Below are 13,234 nucleotides of genomic sequence, written 5' to 3' on the forward strand. Positions count from 1 at the left end.
GCTCTGAGGGGCCCCCTGCAGTGGGGGTGCCACGGGCTGGGGGTTGCAGCGGCTGTCAGGCAGGGAGGAGCCCAAGCAGCCAGCCCTTGCAATGGAGCAAGTCCCTTGGGCCTCTGCACGAGAAGCTGAGTGCATCCCTGGTGGAGTGCAGAGAAGAGGACGCTGTGGGCGGGACACAGGTGGAGCCAGGAAGCCTAGCTCCTAATCCAGCCCCTCGACCTCTGCCCCAGACCCTCAGATCCAGGGGAGGGGGCAGACAATACTGGGCAGGCCTAGGGCCCCCTCTGCCTTGACCACCACTCTGTGTTGGGACAGCTGCTTTAACTAGAGAGGGTGGCTACTGAGCTGGTGCCAGCACTACAGAGGCATCCATCCAAGAGGACAGGCCAAGGGGTGCACAGCCTCTGGCTCTATGAGGATGAACCACTCCAGGCCCCAAGGGCCTAATGGAGAGGACAATGGCACTACTACTCTCCTAGGCTGGTTTGTTGCACAAAGGGCCAGTCCCTGGAGACTCCACCCTCCCCCTCCCAGGGCAGGCCCCGCCCCCTGAACCACCACTTCTCTGTGGAGCCTGCTGGGCTGAGACGGGAGCGAGGCAGGCACACTGGAGGCTTCTAGAAGCTGCTCAGCTGGAGAGGAGGCAGAGCCAGGCACAGAGAGGTCTAGCACCACTGGGGGGATAGAGGTTCCCCCCCCAGGCACCCCCTCCTCCTCTCGGCCCACCTGCCACCCACATGGCACACCTCCTTTCCATGAATCGCCCAGAGCCTCCTGCCCCCTCCCTGGGCCAGTCTGCCAAGAGGAGACAGTCCCGCCTCCCATCCTTTCCAAGCCCCTGCCTGGTGGGGACCCTCGTGGGAGAATGGCCCCAGAGCTGAGCCCAGCTAACCAGGAGTCCCTGTCCCCTCCCAGATGCCACATCACGCCCAGGCAACCATGAGGCCCATGGGTCGGCAAGGGGGGAAAGATGCCAACCTGGGGGGAAACAGGACCCAGAGGACAGAGGCTACAGGACAGACCGGACCTGAGCCTGAGGCCCGCCTAGGCAGGGGACAGGAGGAAACAAGACTGGGGCACCATCCCTGCGAGGGGTTTTAGGGGAGGACAGGCAGATGGCACCAGGAAAAGGAGCACCAGGACCCCATCCTGCTGGGGGAGAATGGCCTGGGCCCCGGCCCCACTGAGCAACTCCCCCAGAGGACACCCGGACTGCTAGGAGGACACAGGGAATCACAAGGCCCAGGCCCTCAGCCGGGCTCACACACAGGGTGTCCAGGCTGGGCCACCCATCCAGAGCCAGCAGGGGTGGTGGCCCGGCCCCAACAGGCCCCACGCCCGAGCCCTGCTCGCCAACACATGCCAGGAGCTGGGGAGAGGACCCAGCCACATGCCCTCCCCAGGCAACCCCACCTCACCTATTAAGTCTGGGGAGGGGATGGCGGGTCGCCCAGGTCAGGAGCAGCCTCCACCTCTGTCCCGCAGGTCCTGTCTGGTCGGACGGAGTCCAAGCCAGGCAGGACAGGGGGAAGGCGGAGCTGACTGCCCCAACCACAGCAGCCCCCACCCCTGCTCTGGCCACACCTCTGCACCTGACCCTCCCTGCTGCCTGTTCCTCCAGGAGGATGGGAGGCACCCAGGTGGGGAAGGGGAGCAGCAGCCACTCAGGATGGAGCCGCCACCCATCTGACAGGGAGGGAGCCTCAGCATTTCAACAAGGGCAACATTAGTCTGAAGACACCTGGGGTTCCTGCAAGGCCCCCCAGCATGGGCGACCTGGCCCAACTCCAAGGCACAGGGCTGGGTGCTCGAGGGAGGCCACCCCCATCCCGGAACCCCGATGGAGCCAGAAGAAGCCACCCCCCAGGAAGGAGGTGGCCGCTAGGTCAGGGTCAGCAGGCACGCGGAGTGCTGGGCGTGGGCCACGCGGACCGCGTGTGTGTGTGCTGGCGCTCTGCTGCCCGGGGTGTCTCATCCCGCTCCGGGGCCCGGCTGCTGCCAGCTCCCACACCAGCCTCGTCCTCAGGCCACAGGCATCTCCAGGGAGGATGCTACCCGGCAGGCAGGGCCACGCGGTGCTGCTCAGAGGTCGGGCCGGCCTCGTCCACCTCTACCACGGGTATCTGGAAGGTCCCCACGAGCCCAGCGAGGCCTCAGCCAGGGCAGCAGGGCTGAGGAAACCACTGAATGATGGGTGGGGTTGGGAGACTGCCCTTGGTCCGCACACCTGTGAGGACGGGCCAGGCACAGACGTCCTGTGTTCAATGGGAAAGGCACCCAGGCCCTCCCGCGGGGAGGGTGAGGGCCAAGGACCAGCCCTGGCGGTGGCGGGAGGCTGGGTGGGGACGGGGTCCGGCTGCTGCCCTGACTGTGCCCACCCACACCACCCACAGAGTGGGCCACTAGGAGGAGCTCCCCCAGGCAAGGGCGCCTGTGCAGCTGGGTGAGGGAAGACCCAGTCCCCCTCCAGTCCCCAGGGCCCCTGTGGCAGGCTGCCTCAGAGGGAAGACTGCAGGGAAGCCGGGCCCTCCTGCTTATTCCTTCTGCCCAGGAACTGGAGGGACCGGAACGTGGCTCTTACTCAGTCACGGGTCAGCGGGACAGTCAGACGGCCCAGGAGTGTGGGGCTGCACCGGGCCTGAGCGTCTCCAGGGGAGCCCCAGGGCCATGAGGCCTAACACCCTGGCCAAAGGGCGTGCCCAGGAGCCACGACCACAAGCCCCGAGGTGAGGCCCAGCAGGCATGGCCTCGGTCTCTGCTCCTGGGGGACAGAGAGCCCAGCTCTCCAGAAACCCACCATCCCTGGGTTCCAGAAGTGCATGGCGGCCTTGGATGCTGCTGGGAGCTGTCGCCAAGGGACCCGGCGTTGCCCAGCAGTGAGAGCCAACAGGAAAAGCACTCACCGCCCACAGAACCTGTGTGTCAAATGCAGAGCCACCAAGCGTGTCATCGGGAAGTCGTGTCTGAGTGCCAGCCAAGAAGGATGGGGCAGGCACATCTCCAGGCCCCTTCAGCCACAGGGGGAGCTCCCTCCTGGGACCAACTGGACACTCGGCTGCCATCTCAGGCTGGCGCCTGCCACCACTGAGCCACCAGAGCCCAGTACGGGGCTACCTGACACGGTCACTGAAGAAAAGGGGCTTGTCAGCCTGCACCTGCACAGCGTGGCCCCAGTTCTCTCCTCCCTGTCCCAACCCAGATCACAGCTGCGAGGTGGAGGGTGGGAGGGGAGGGGAAGAGAGGGGAGGCGCTGCACCCATGTGCAGAGAGAGGTCACCCCAGCCTCAGGCAAGGTAGCTGCCCCCGCCACCGCCACACACACACTGGGAAGGAGAGGGAGTGGGGTGGGGGCAGGACTGAACCACTGAGTGGGGACCTTGGAGGTGGGAGAGCACCCTGGGGCCCAGGCCTGGGTGGGGACTTACACGGCCCTGGCAGTGAATGTGCTGATGTGATGACAAAGAGCTTCCTGCCCGTGTGTCCAGGGCTGCACAACCAGCTGGGGCTGCCAGCAGTGCTGCACTCCTCCGCAGAGGGCAGAGGGCACACACCGTGGGCACTGTGGGTCACACTGGGGCTCTGTCACATATTCCTTCTTTCTCTGGCCTTCTGTGTGTTTTGCTTGCAACCATTTAAAGATGAAGAGCCACCCTCTGCCCTTGCAAACACAGGCCCTGTCTGTCCTGGCCCCGGGGCTGGAACTCACCACCCCAGCTTACACAAAGGACACATTCCTGAGGAGCCTGTGTGGGACCAGGAGTCCCCGACCCAGGTTCAGCAGCAAGGACACTCCTTGGAGCCTTCTCATTCGCCATGAACAGGAACCACTTACGCCCTAGTGGGTATCATCCTGTCCTGCGTTGTTCCTGGGTTTACCTGTGTGACCCATAACACTACAGCAGAGGGGAGGGAGTGTGCCTTAGAGATGAAGTTATTTGAAAAAACATTGCAGCTCCGATCTTGGGGCTGCTCTGTCTCTCTCAGATCGCTGGCTCTGGGGAAGCCCTGCCCTGAGCAGCCCTATGGAGAGGCCTGGTGGGGAGGCCTGAGGCTCCTGCCACAGGCAAGTGAGCGATCTTGGAAAGCAGAGCCCCCCACCTCCACCCCCAGGCAGACCCAATGGCCGTGGCCCCAACTGACGCCTGGACTGCAGCCTGTGAGAGACCCCGAGCAGGAATCCCTCAGCCAAGCCTTCTAGGATCCTGATTTTCAGACACTTGGGAGACCACAAAGTGCTAGCTGCGTTAAGGTACCACATTTGGGGTAATTTCTTACCCAGCAATAGGTGACTACTACACGATGATTTTAAATGGAGGCCACTCTAAGTCAGTCTGAAGCAAACAAACCGATGAGAAACCCCAGAAGCCATTAGGAAAAGCCTGGAAAGTCTGATGACATAAAAACTGAAATCATCTGCCCGACCAAACCACAAAGTCAAGAGACAAGTGACAAAGCGGGGAAAAAACAGTAGCGAGATGTGACTCAGGGCTCCTATCATTAGAGTAGAGAGAGCTTGAAGCAGTCAGGGACCAGTTGGAAAAGCCAATGACCCAACAGGAAAAGGGGGTGGAAGAGGGGAAGGCGGGAAATGAAAGCCAAAGGCTCCTGCGCCACCTGAGTCCACAGGCAGAGCATGCTGGGCTGCCGAGGTCCCAGAGCTGCTCATTCCGGGCACAAATGGTGGCGGGTGACTGGCACTGCATTTCCTCTGCCGCTCCAACTAGACGGCAGGCCATCCTGGAGCCGAACAAAGACTATCCACCGCAAAGACTGGCCAAAGCGGTGGGTGGTGGTGTTGGGTGTTGAGCAGGTCTGTCCGGGCAGCATCACCCAGGAGCTGGGAGACCCTATAGGTGAGGAACCTTTGGCAGGAAAGGCGACAGCTTCCCCCCAGCTGGAGGGCGGGCCACACCCACAGCCCAGACAACTGTCAGGGCACTTCCTGGGCAGACAAGCCCCTTTCTGGTCTCCACGCTCCCCCCAGTCGGCTTGGTCTCGGTCTCAGGGCCCAGGTTCCTTTCCCATCCCCGAGCTCGGCATTCGGGTCTTTCTCCTCTGCCTCGTCAGAGTCCTTTCCATCCCCACGCCCAGACACAAATCTGATCTCCGCCCCCTCTCCTCCTTGTCCAGATGTTATCAGCCCCAGTCTGGAACCTGCTGAGCACGTGTACAAACATGACACCTTATCTTGCCTGGACTGAGGATGGCATCCTGCAGTGCCCCCAGGCAGGGAAGGGCGACCATTACTCAATGGGAAACTCCTGATCTCGCGAGAGCTAGCACCCTCCTGGCACTTCCCAGGCCCACAGGGACCCTGCAAAGGAGCCAGCCCTGGGTAGGGCAGGGGGCACACACACAGCACTCTAGGTCTCTAGAGCAGTGCTTCTCACAGTGGGGGTCCCCAGACCAGCAGCAGCAGCAAGCAGCAGCAGCAGCAGCACTTCCCAGGGCTTGAAGAAGCCTTCCAGGTGTTCCCACGCACCTCCCAGCGTGAGAACCACCAGGACGGATGGTTCCTGATCGTGCCCACTTCTCGAGAAGCCACGAGCTTTCTCTGCGGGGTTCACCTTGACCTCCCCAGGTGAGAGGCAGGCAGGCAGAGAGGCAGGCACTGATGGCTGATGGCTGCAACCACAGGTTGTCCTGGAGAACAGGCGTGCTTGGGCAGGATTCCCTCCCAGCAAGCCACACCTGTCAAGTGACATGGGGAAGACTTTGTTACTTCTTGCCGACCTCACGACCCTACCTCCAGAAGCCTGGACAGACACCTCTGGCAGATACCATGGCTCCGGGTACTGGCCCCAGCTCTGCCCACCTCTCCCTGGATACTAGCTTGTGTGTGTATGTGTGCGTGGAGGAGGGAGGATCCATGCTTCACAGAGCCCGTCCCAGTCACACTCAGGGGCGCTGGAACACAGTGGGCCGGGCAAGGGTGTGTGTGGGTCGGGGAGAGTGCTACATTCTGAGCTCTGGGAGGGTGGAAGCTCCAAGAAGTGCGGAGTAAGGCCGCCCTCAGAGGCAAGGACTTGCGGGGGGGGGGGGGGGAGCCGGAGACCGTGCCCTTTGCCATCTGCCCTCCCTCCCCACTCACCAGGCCCCTGGGGACCCCAATACACAATCCCCGGCCACCTAGAGGGCCAGACACCCTCGGGACAGTGGTGGGAGTCCTGCCAGGAGCGGCGGGAGGGGCGCCCTCAGGTCTCCCGGGGCCTGGACTCTGAGGAGGCTTCTCTTCCGCCTCTCCCCCGGAGAGAGCGTAGACCCCCGGGGTCTCGGGGAACCGGGACTCTGGCCCGGCCCAGGACTCAGAGGAGCCGAGGGCGGAGTCCAAAGCCCCAGGGCGCTGACGAGCAGGCCCGGGCGTCGTCCTGCCGCGTCGTGCCCCGCCCCGTCGTGCCCCGCCCGGACCGCCCCCGCGTCTATCTCCTCACCTCCCTTCGGCGCACCCACCGGAAGCCACGGAGCACCGCCTTCCTGCCCACCCCTTCTGGCTAGATCCGCCAATGACTAAGCTCGAGTCGTGACTAGACCCGCCTCCAGGCGACCGAGGTAACTCGGCCCCGTGGCGTGACGGGCCCCTCTTCTGCCCAATCAAAACAAGCCGCCCGCGTGCGCGCCCCTCTCGGCTCCGCCCTCGCGCGCTTTCTTCCTCCGCGGTGGGGCCCGGCCGGCTGTGAGCTGGCAGACGTCCCGCGCGCCCCGAGAGTCTGGACTCTCGGTGCGGAATCGCGCGAGTCGTCCGGCAGGCGCAGCTTGCGTGCTTTTGCTGTGAACTTGCATTCTGAAGGAACTAAGTCCCAGGGGCCGCAGCCCCTGCCGCCGCTCCCCCAACGTGGGCATGTTGCATAGCTAGTGCGACCGCACCCCGGGGAATGCCTTTGGTGCCGTCTGACGGCTGCTCCGGGTTTTATCCGTGTGTGTGTGTCACGCACGCGCGTGACCCCCACTGACATCAGTGTCCAGTGTGTGTCCTCCCAAGTATCCCTCCCGTGGACCTTTCATAGCCTCAGCCTCCTCCCTCCTCCCAACCGTGGCAACCAGAATTCTGTTCTCATCTCTGTAATTTTGTCATTTGAAGACCGTGACGTAAATGGAATCGGGCAGTGTGTAACCTGGGGTGGGCCGTTTTTTCCACTCACATGATGCCCTGGAGAGCCAGGCAAATCGTCGCACGTTTCAACAATAGTTAAGTTAGTTCTTCCTTTGTATTGCAGCTCTAGTCCTTGGCGGGGATCAGCCACGGTTGGTTCAAGCGTTCACCCACTGAAGAACGTATTGCTTGTTCCCACTTTTAGGCTTCTACAAAGGAATCTGCTGAGAACATTCGTGTACAGGTTTTCCCGTCGTCGTTACGTTTCCATTTCTTTGGCATAAACGGCCACCAGTGCAATTGCTGGGTCCTACGGAGGTGGATGTGTAGCTTTAAAAGAAACTGCCAAACTGCCTTCCACTGGGGCTGTATCATTTTCCATGACCACCCTCGCATATTGTTTAAGCACATAATTGAACATTGTTACAAAACATTATTTTAAGCAAGAGTGTTAATAGTTTTGTTTCTCTCTTCTAAACTGTATTCTTCTATGCAATCACCAACACAGTTATTCACACCGTTTAAAACACACACACACACACACACACACCCTGGACACTTGATGGTGATTTTCTTTTAATTAGCAACAATATATCTTGGAAATTCTTCCATGTCAGGACACAAACGTCCAGCTCATTTCTTCTCTCTGGCCACATGGTATCTGATAGAATACGTGTCCTATAATTTACCTAATGGATCCCCAGTTGAGGTACCTGTACCTTTTCTTCTCCTTCTTTTTGCTATTCATGTTAATGCTGCAACTCCCAACTCTGAGCTTGCGTCAATCTCCCTCTAGGATAATTCCCTCTAAGTGGAACTGCCAGGTCAAAACCTGGGGGCATTTAAACTTTTAATAGACACTATGTAATTGCTTCCCCCCAAGACCCTACTTGGTCATACACTAGGGCTGTTAGTCCTTTGTTCCGTATGTTGTAAATTCTTTCCCTCAGTCTGTCTCTTGTCTTGAGAGACTAGGCTTGCTGGTCTGGGCTGTCAAGAAGCTAGACAGACATTTTTATATGACCAAATTTATTGAATTCTCAATTGGTGTTTTCTGGGTTATGTATCTTGGGCACAAAGCCCTCCTCCCAAGTGTGAGGAGAGTGATGAGACTCGGGGCAGAATTTCTGAGTCCCCATAGCCAATTCCTTGTCTGTTTTTGGGGGGGGGGCTAATTATTTTTTAAGTATTTTTTTTTTTAAATGGAGGTACTGGGGAATGAACCCAGAACGTCATGCACGCTAAGCATGCACTCTTCCACCGAGCTATACCCCACTCACCGTCAATTCCTTGCGGACCCAGGCTGGTAGGTCGGCCTGCGGCCAAATCACTCTGTGTGTGTTGGAGGAGCGGGGTGCTGCTACCTTGGCTGGGACTGGGAGCAGTGCCTCTCAGACATCCAGCCCCTGCCTTCCAGGGATGCCAGTCCAGTTTGGGAGAAAGACAAGGAAATGTGTAACGAGAAGAGCCTAGTTATATTATTTCAGTGCAGGGACACGAGGGAGATCCATGAGGGAACAGCCTTGAAAACGGTGGGGGGAGGGGCTGGGTTTCCGAGGCGCTCGGAGTTAATGGGCCTCAGAAGGTGAGACAGCAGAACCGAGAATCCACCTAAAACCAGTGCTCTCGAAGGGTCACCTGCACGGTGGAAAGGAAGAACAGGCATATGAAAAGAAGTGGGTCCATCCCAGCCTGGGTCTGAGTGAGCAGGAGGAGAACCCCGCCCCCACGTCATCCTTAAGCAGGGGCTACCTCCTGGGGCCCGCCGCGGGCAGAAAGGCTTCAGCGAGCCAACCGCTGGCTGCCAGAGGAACTGCCCCCCTCCCCCACTCCCCGCGCCCCCATCGTGCTGCTACTGCTGGGCTCCTGGGAGCAAACCCTGCCCGGGAGAGGACTCCTCACCCCAGGCGTCCCGTTCAGGACTCCCGGAGGCCCAGCTGAAGGCGGGTCCGCAATCTCTAACTGAAGCCACCGCCTGCCTTCACGGAAAATCAGCAGGTCTGTCAAAGAGAGGGCTGGCCCTGTCAACGACCCCCTCCCCAGGCCTTAACTGTCAGAGGCCAGATGACATCATTTTTGGCAATGGCTGCGAGGGTTTGCTGTGTGCCTGGGCTCAGCCATCCCACCCTCTCCACAGCACTACAAGGTTGGTAGGATGCTGTCCTCACTCTCTGGATGAGGAAATGAGGACCACATGACACACAAGGGTTAGGTAGCTTGTTCTGAATCACTAGCTAGCAAGTGGCTGAGGCCAGGTGTGGATCGAGGACTCTGGGCTCTAAGCCTGACCTCCCCCCCCTTTGTGGGCTACGCTCTACAGCCTGGCTCCCTTGTCACTGGGAGATTCCCGGGGCCTGCCGGGGGGTACATCAGCTTGTCCTGAAGGCGGCAGAGGTGAGCCCAGGTGAATATCCCCCAGGCCTTGGGTCAGCACGTAAGGAAGGGAGGAGGGTGAGAAAGAGAAACACCTCCTACTCTTGTGCTTAATCGGGGACTTTGAAACACCGACTGACATCACCTTTGCATTCTCCTGAGATCAGAGAGCAGTTCTCATGGATATTTACAAATCGTTTGCATTAGTGATATAAAGCTACTCTGCAGTAGCCCCCAGAGACATAAAAAGATACAGAAGAGGGAATCACAAAGATAAGAGTAAAGTGAAAAGATTTGAAAAAGAAAAAGCATTTTAGAAGTTAAAAAAAGAAAGCACAGTCATTGAATAAAAACCTCAAGAAATTAATTAAACCACAAGTAGATGCCACTGAAGAAGGAGTTAGTGACCTGGAAGATGGTGCCTCAGAAATCACCTCCTGCCCTGGTCCCCCTGGTAGCTGATGATGTTGCTCCCTCCTTCCCTGAGAGATTGCAGCAGCCCCTCCTCAGAGATCCAGGGCTCTGGATGTTCAACGCCCCTCATGCTGGCTTCTAGCCTTCCAGTGACATCAACCCCTTCCCTTCTGCCCCTTGCTCCAGGGGCGGCAGCTTCTTCCTGTACTGTCCCTGTTCCTTCAGCCCTCCGCTCCGTGAGTGACCAAGTGGGGCTCGAGGCACCCATGACCTGCAGGGGCCTCACAGTTCGCCAGGGTCTCACCTGCAGTTGACTGGGATGAAGAGTCCACTGCAGCAAGTACCTGGGGAGCTGGAGTGGCTGCCGCCCTGGACGGTCAGGAAGGTCACGATGGCTATCAGGACTGCAGTATGGGATGACTCTTGAGTGTACCTGGGAGTGTACAGAGGAACAGATGACAAGGTCAGATCCCTTACAAGTCACACTATGACAGCCAGAGAACTTCCATGCAGCCCTACAAAACTCTCGTACTCCCTGTACCTGCAGGGCTGAAGGTGCTGGAAAGGAAACACAGCATTTCATTGTGAGGGTTACAGAATCCGAAGGCCCGTTGAATTCCCAGCCTCTCCACATTTCTCATATGAAAGGTAGAGCAGTGGTTGGAGGACTGGGACCCTGAAACCTGGAACTGGGACAGCTGGTTGGCTGCAGTTGAAGCTGACAATTGGGAAGACCCCAGTCCCACTGAGCCTGTTTTGCCAGACGAAGTAGCCTGCCCTCCCTCCCTCGAGGACTGTGTCATTACCTCACCTGGGGCAGATGCCTTGCAAAGGGAGACCCGTCGTCCTCCAGACTCTCTGCATCCACACCCTGTTGCCATTAGACCCATAACTGGAATCCAATGACAGCATGATCATGGGTATAAGGGTTACAGTAAGGCGGGGGGTATGTTTCATCTCGGCATGTATACCTTACACACCTTGGTTCCTGCTTGAATGTTCTGTAACTCCGCTGTTCTCAGTAAATAGGGAACAACACTAGGGATCATTTCAAGATTCTTGAGTTTCAGGCCATCCCTTTTCTTATCCTATGTATGGCCCAGCATGGCCTAATGCTCCAGTGGGGCTGTAGAAGGTACCTGTCTCCGTTTTCCGTGACAAGTATGGCCATACCTGGGCCAGCTCGTCTATAGGGCGGCGAGCTATTGCTGGAGGACTCTGGTCCCAGATCCCATTTGCTTCGGAGGTCTGAGTCTGAAGAGGAACTCTGCTCTGTATCACCTTCCTTATTTTGAAGTCCAGGAAGACTTGGGCTGCATACCTCGGCCACCACCCTTATCTGCACCTCTAGCCATATCCACCCCCTCCTCCCCGTCTCACTCACCTCTGCCTGCCGCAGTTCTGTCTACCTCAGAGTCCCCTTCTCTCTGGCCATACCTCTTGCTCCCCACCACTGTCAGCCCACGGTCAGGAGCAGTGCCCTTATCCGAGTTGTTTCTGGGTTCCAAGGCCGCCGCAGGGCACTCTCCGCATGGGGGCTGGGCCCCTGGCAGAAGCCGGGCACCAGCTTCACGCCTATCGCTTGCCCCTCAGGGCGTGGCCCCACTGCCTGCTGTGGCTCTGGCGACGGTGATTGGCTGCTGCTCAATGAGTGACCGTATAAAACCCAATGACGTGGCACGAGCCACCGCCCAAGCGCGGATTGGCTGGCCCGGGGAGGGGAGAGCTCGGCGTGCACAGGGTTGGCCAGCGGGTGGGGCGCGGGCCAGCAAGAGGCAGTGTCAAATGGTGGGTAGAGGGCTTCCCAGTAGGGCCCAAGCATATCGGAGGGAGGTGCGAGCAGCCAGGGCTGCAGAGCAGAGGGCTGGCCAGAGAGCGGAAAGCGGGGGCCGCACACCGCCAAGCCCTGGGCTATCCCAGTGAGGCCGGGAAGGGGCTGGGGCGTGCTGAAGCCCGAGGCAGTGGCTAGGGAGTAGGAACCGGCCGGGAAGGCAAGGCGTCTCAGTGGGATTTATGTGGCACTTCTAAAATCCTGCTCACAGCCCTGTGAGGCAGATGCTGTCACATTCATCAGCACCATCATCCCCTTTGATAAATGAAACTGAAGCAAAAAGGGTGACTTAGTTTCCCTCTACATAAACGAGTATCCGACGTGGATTATAGGCAGGCAGTAGGCGAACCCGAGTTCCTTCATGGGAGGGAATCAGATCAGCAAGGAGACATTCTCAAGGAGCCTTAGGGGCAAGGGTGCTGGGGCCCATGGCTCCGGAACAATTAAACAGAGATCCTTACGTGCCTGATCAGTTCCGAGTGTGATCGTCCCCTATCATCTTGGCTACTCTTCACTCAGGAGCTATAGGAAGGCCAAGCTGGCCACAGGGCCACCCCTATGTCTGCATGATCACGGCTCCTCTCCACCCTATTACTCTGTGGGGGCCCAGGTTCAGGCTTTTGGAATGGCAGTTTAATCATGGACCATATTTGTTGCTCCGTTTAGGCTGCCACAGTGCATTCCTGTGCAGTTTCTACTGTGGGTATCAGCAGATGGGCATTTTACACTTAAATATACAAGCAGCGGTGGTGCTAGTGCACAGCCATACATCCTGGCTTGTCTGTATTCATAATGGCTTTACCTTAAGAGTGCTTTAGAGCTTATAGCTCTTTCACGGTCACTGTCTCGTTCAATCATAAAATTGCTTAAGCACAAACACACACACTCAAAAGGGTAAACAGAATTATCACATGACCCAGCAATTCCACTCCTAGGTTTACATGCACCCAAGATAAGTGAAAATATAATCTACAAACTTGAATAGGAATGCTCATAGCATTATTCACAATGGACAGAAAGTGAAAACCCAGATGTCTACCAACTGATGAATGGATAAAATGTGGTCTATACATAGGATGGATTATTATGTGGCCATGAGAAAGAATCAAGTTCTGGAACAGGCTAGTGTGGATGAACCTCAAATGCAATTATGCTAAGTGAAAGCAGCCAGACACAAAAAGGCCACATGCTGTACTATTCCATTCATACAAACTGTCCAGAATATGCAAATCCCTAGAGACAGAAAACACATGAGTGGTCACCAGGGGCTGGGAAGCTGAATGGGAGTGACTACTGAGGGGTGCACATTTTCGTTTTGGGGTGATACAAATGTTCTAAAGTTGGCCATGGTGACAGCTATAAAACAATTCTTTTGAGTACACGAAAAACCACCAAACTATACACTTCCAATGGGTGTTGTATGGAGTGTGGGATGGCTAGTTAAGTGAGGGAAAATTTTTTTTGCTTATTTGCATTTTTTTCAATTTTCTACAATGACCCTATATCAACTGCTATTTTTACAGGAA

The 13,234-nt window shown here is 57.6% G+C and overlaps 1 long non-coding RNA gene across 2 annotated transcripts; it reads right to left on the reverse strand.

Moving 5' to 3' along the window:
- Positions 1-4,377: 4,377 nt before the first annotated feature.
- On the reverse strand, positions 4,378-11,440 carry LOC105098719 (uncharacterized). Of its 2 annotated transcripts, none has more exons than XR_010379463.1 (5): positions 11,262-11,440; positions 10,182-10,310; positions 8,371-8,728; positions 7,140-7,400; positions 4,378-5,691 (listed from the first exon to the last, which is right to left on the reverse strand). It is a non-coding gene; the product is annotated as an uncharacterized LOC105098719 (long non-coding RNA). The 2 variants fall into 2 exon arrangements; XR_010379462.1 differs by having other exon boundaries at positions 8,993-10,310.
- Positions 11,441-13,234: the final 1,794 nt, after the last annotated feature.

This window comes from Camelus dromedarius, chromosome X (genome assembly GCF_036321535.1).
Source record: "Camelus dromedarius isolate mCamDro1 chromosome X, mCamDro1.pat, whole genome shotgun sequence".
NCBI classification, from domain to species: Eukaryota; Metazoa; Chordata; class Mammalia; order Artiodactyla; family Camelidae; genus Camelus; species Camelus dromedarius.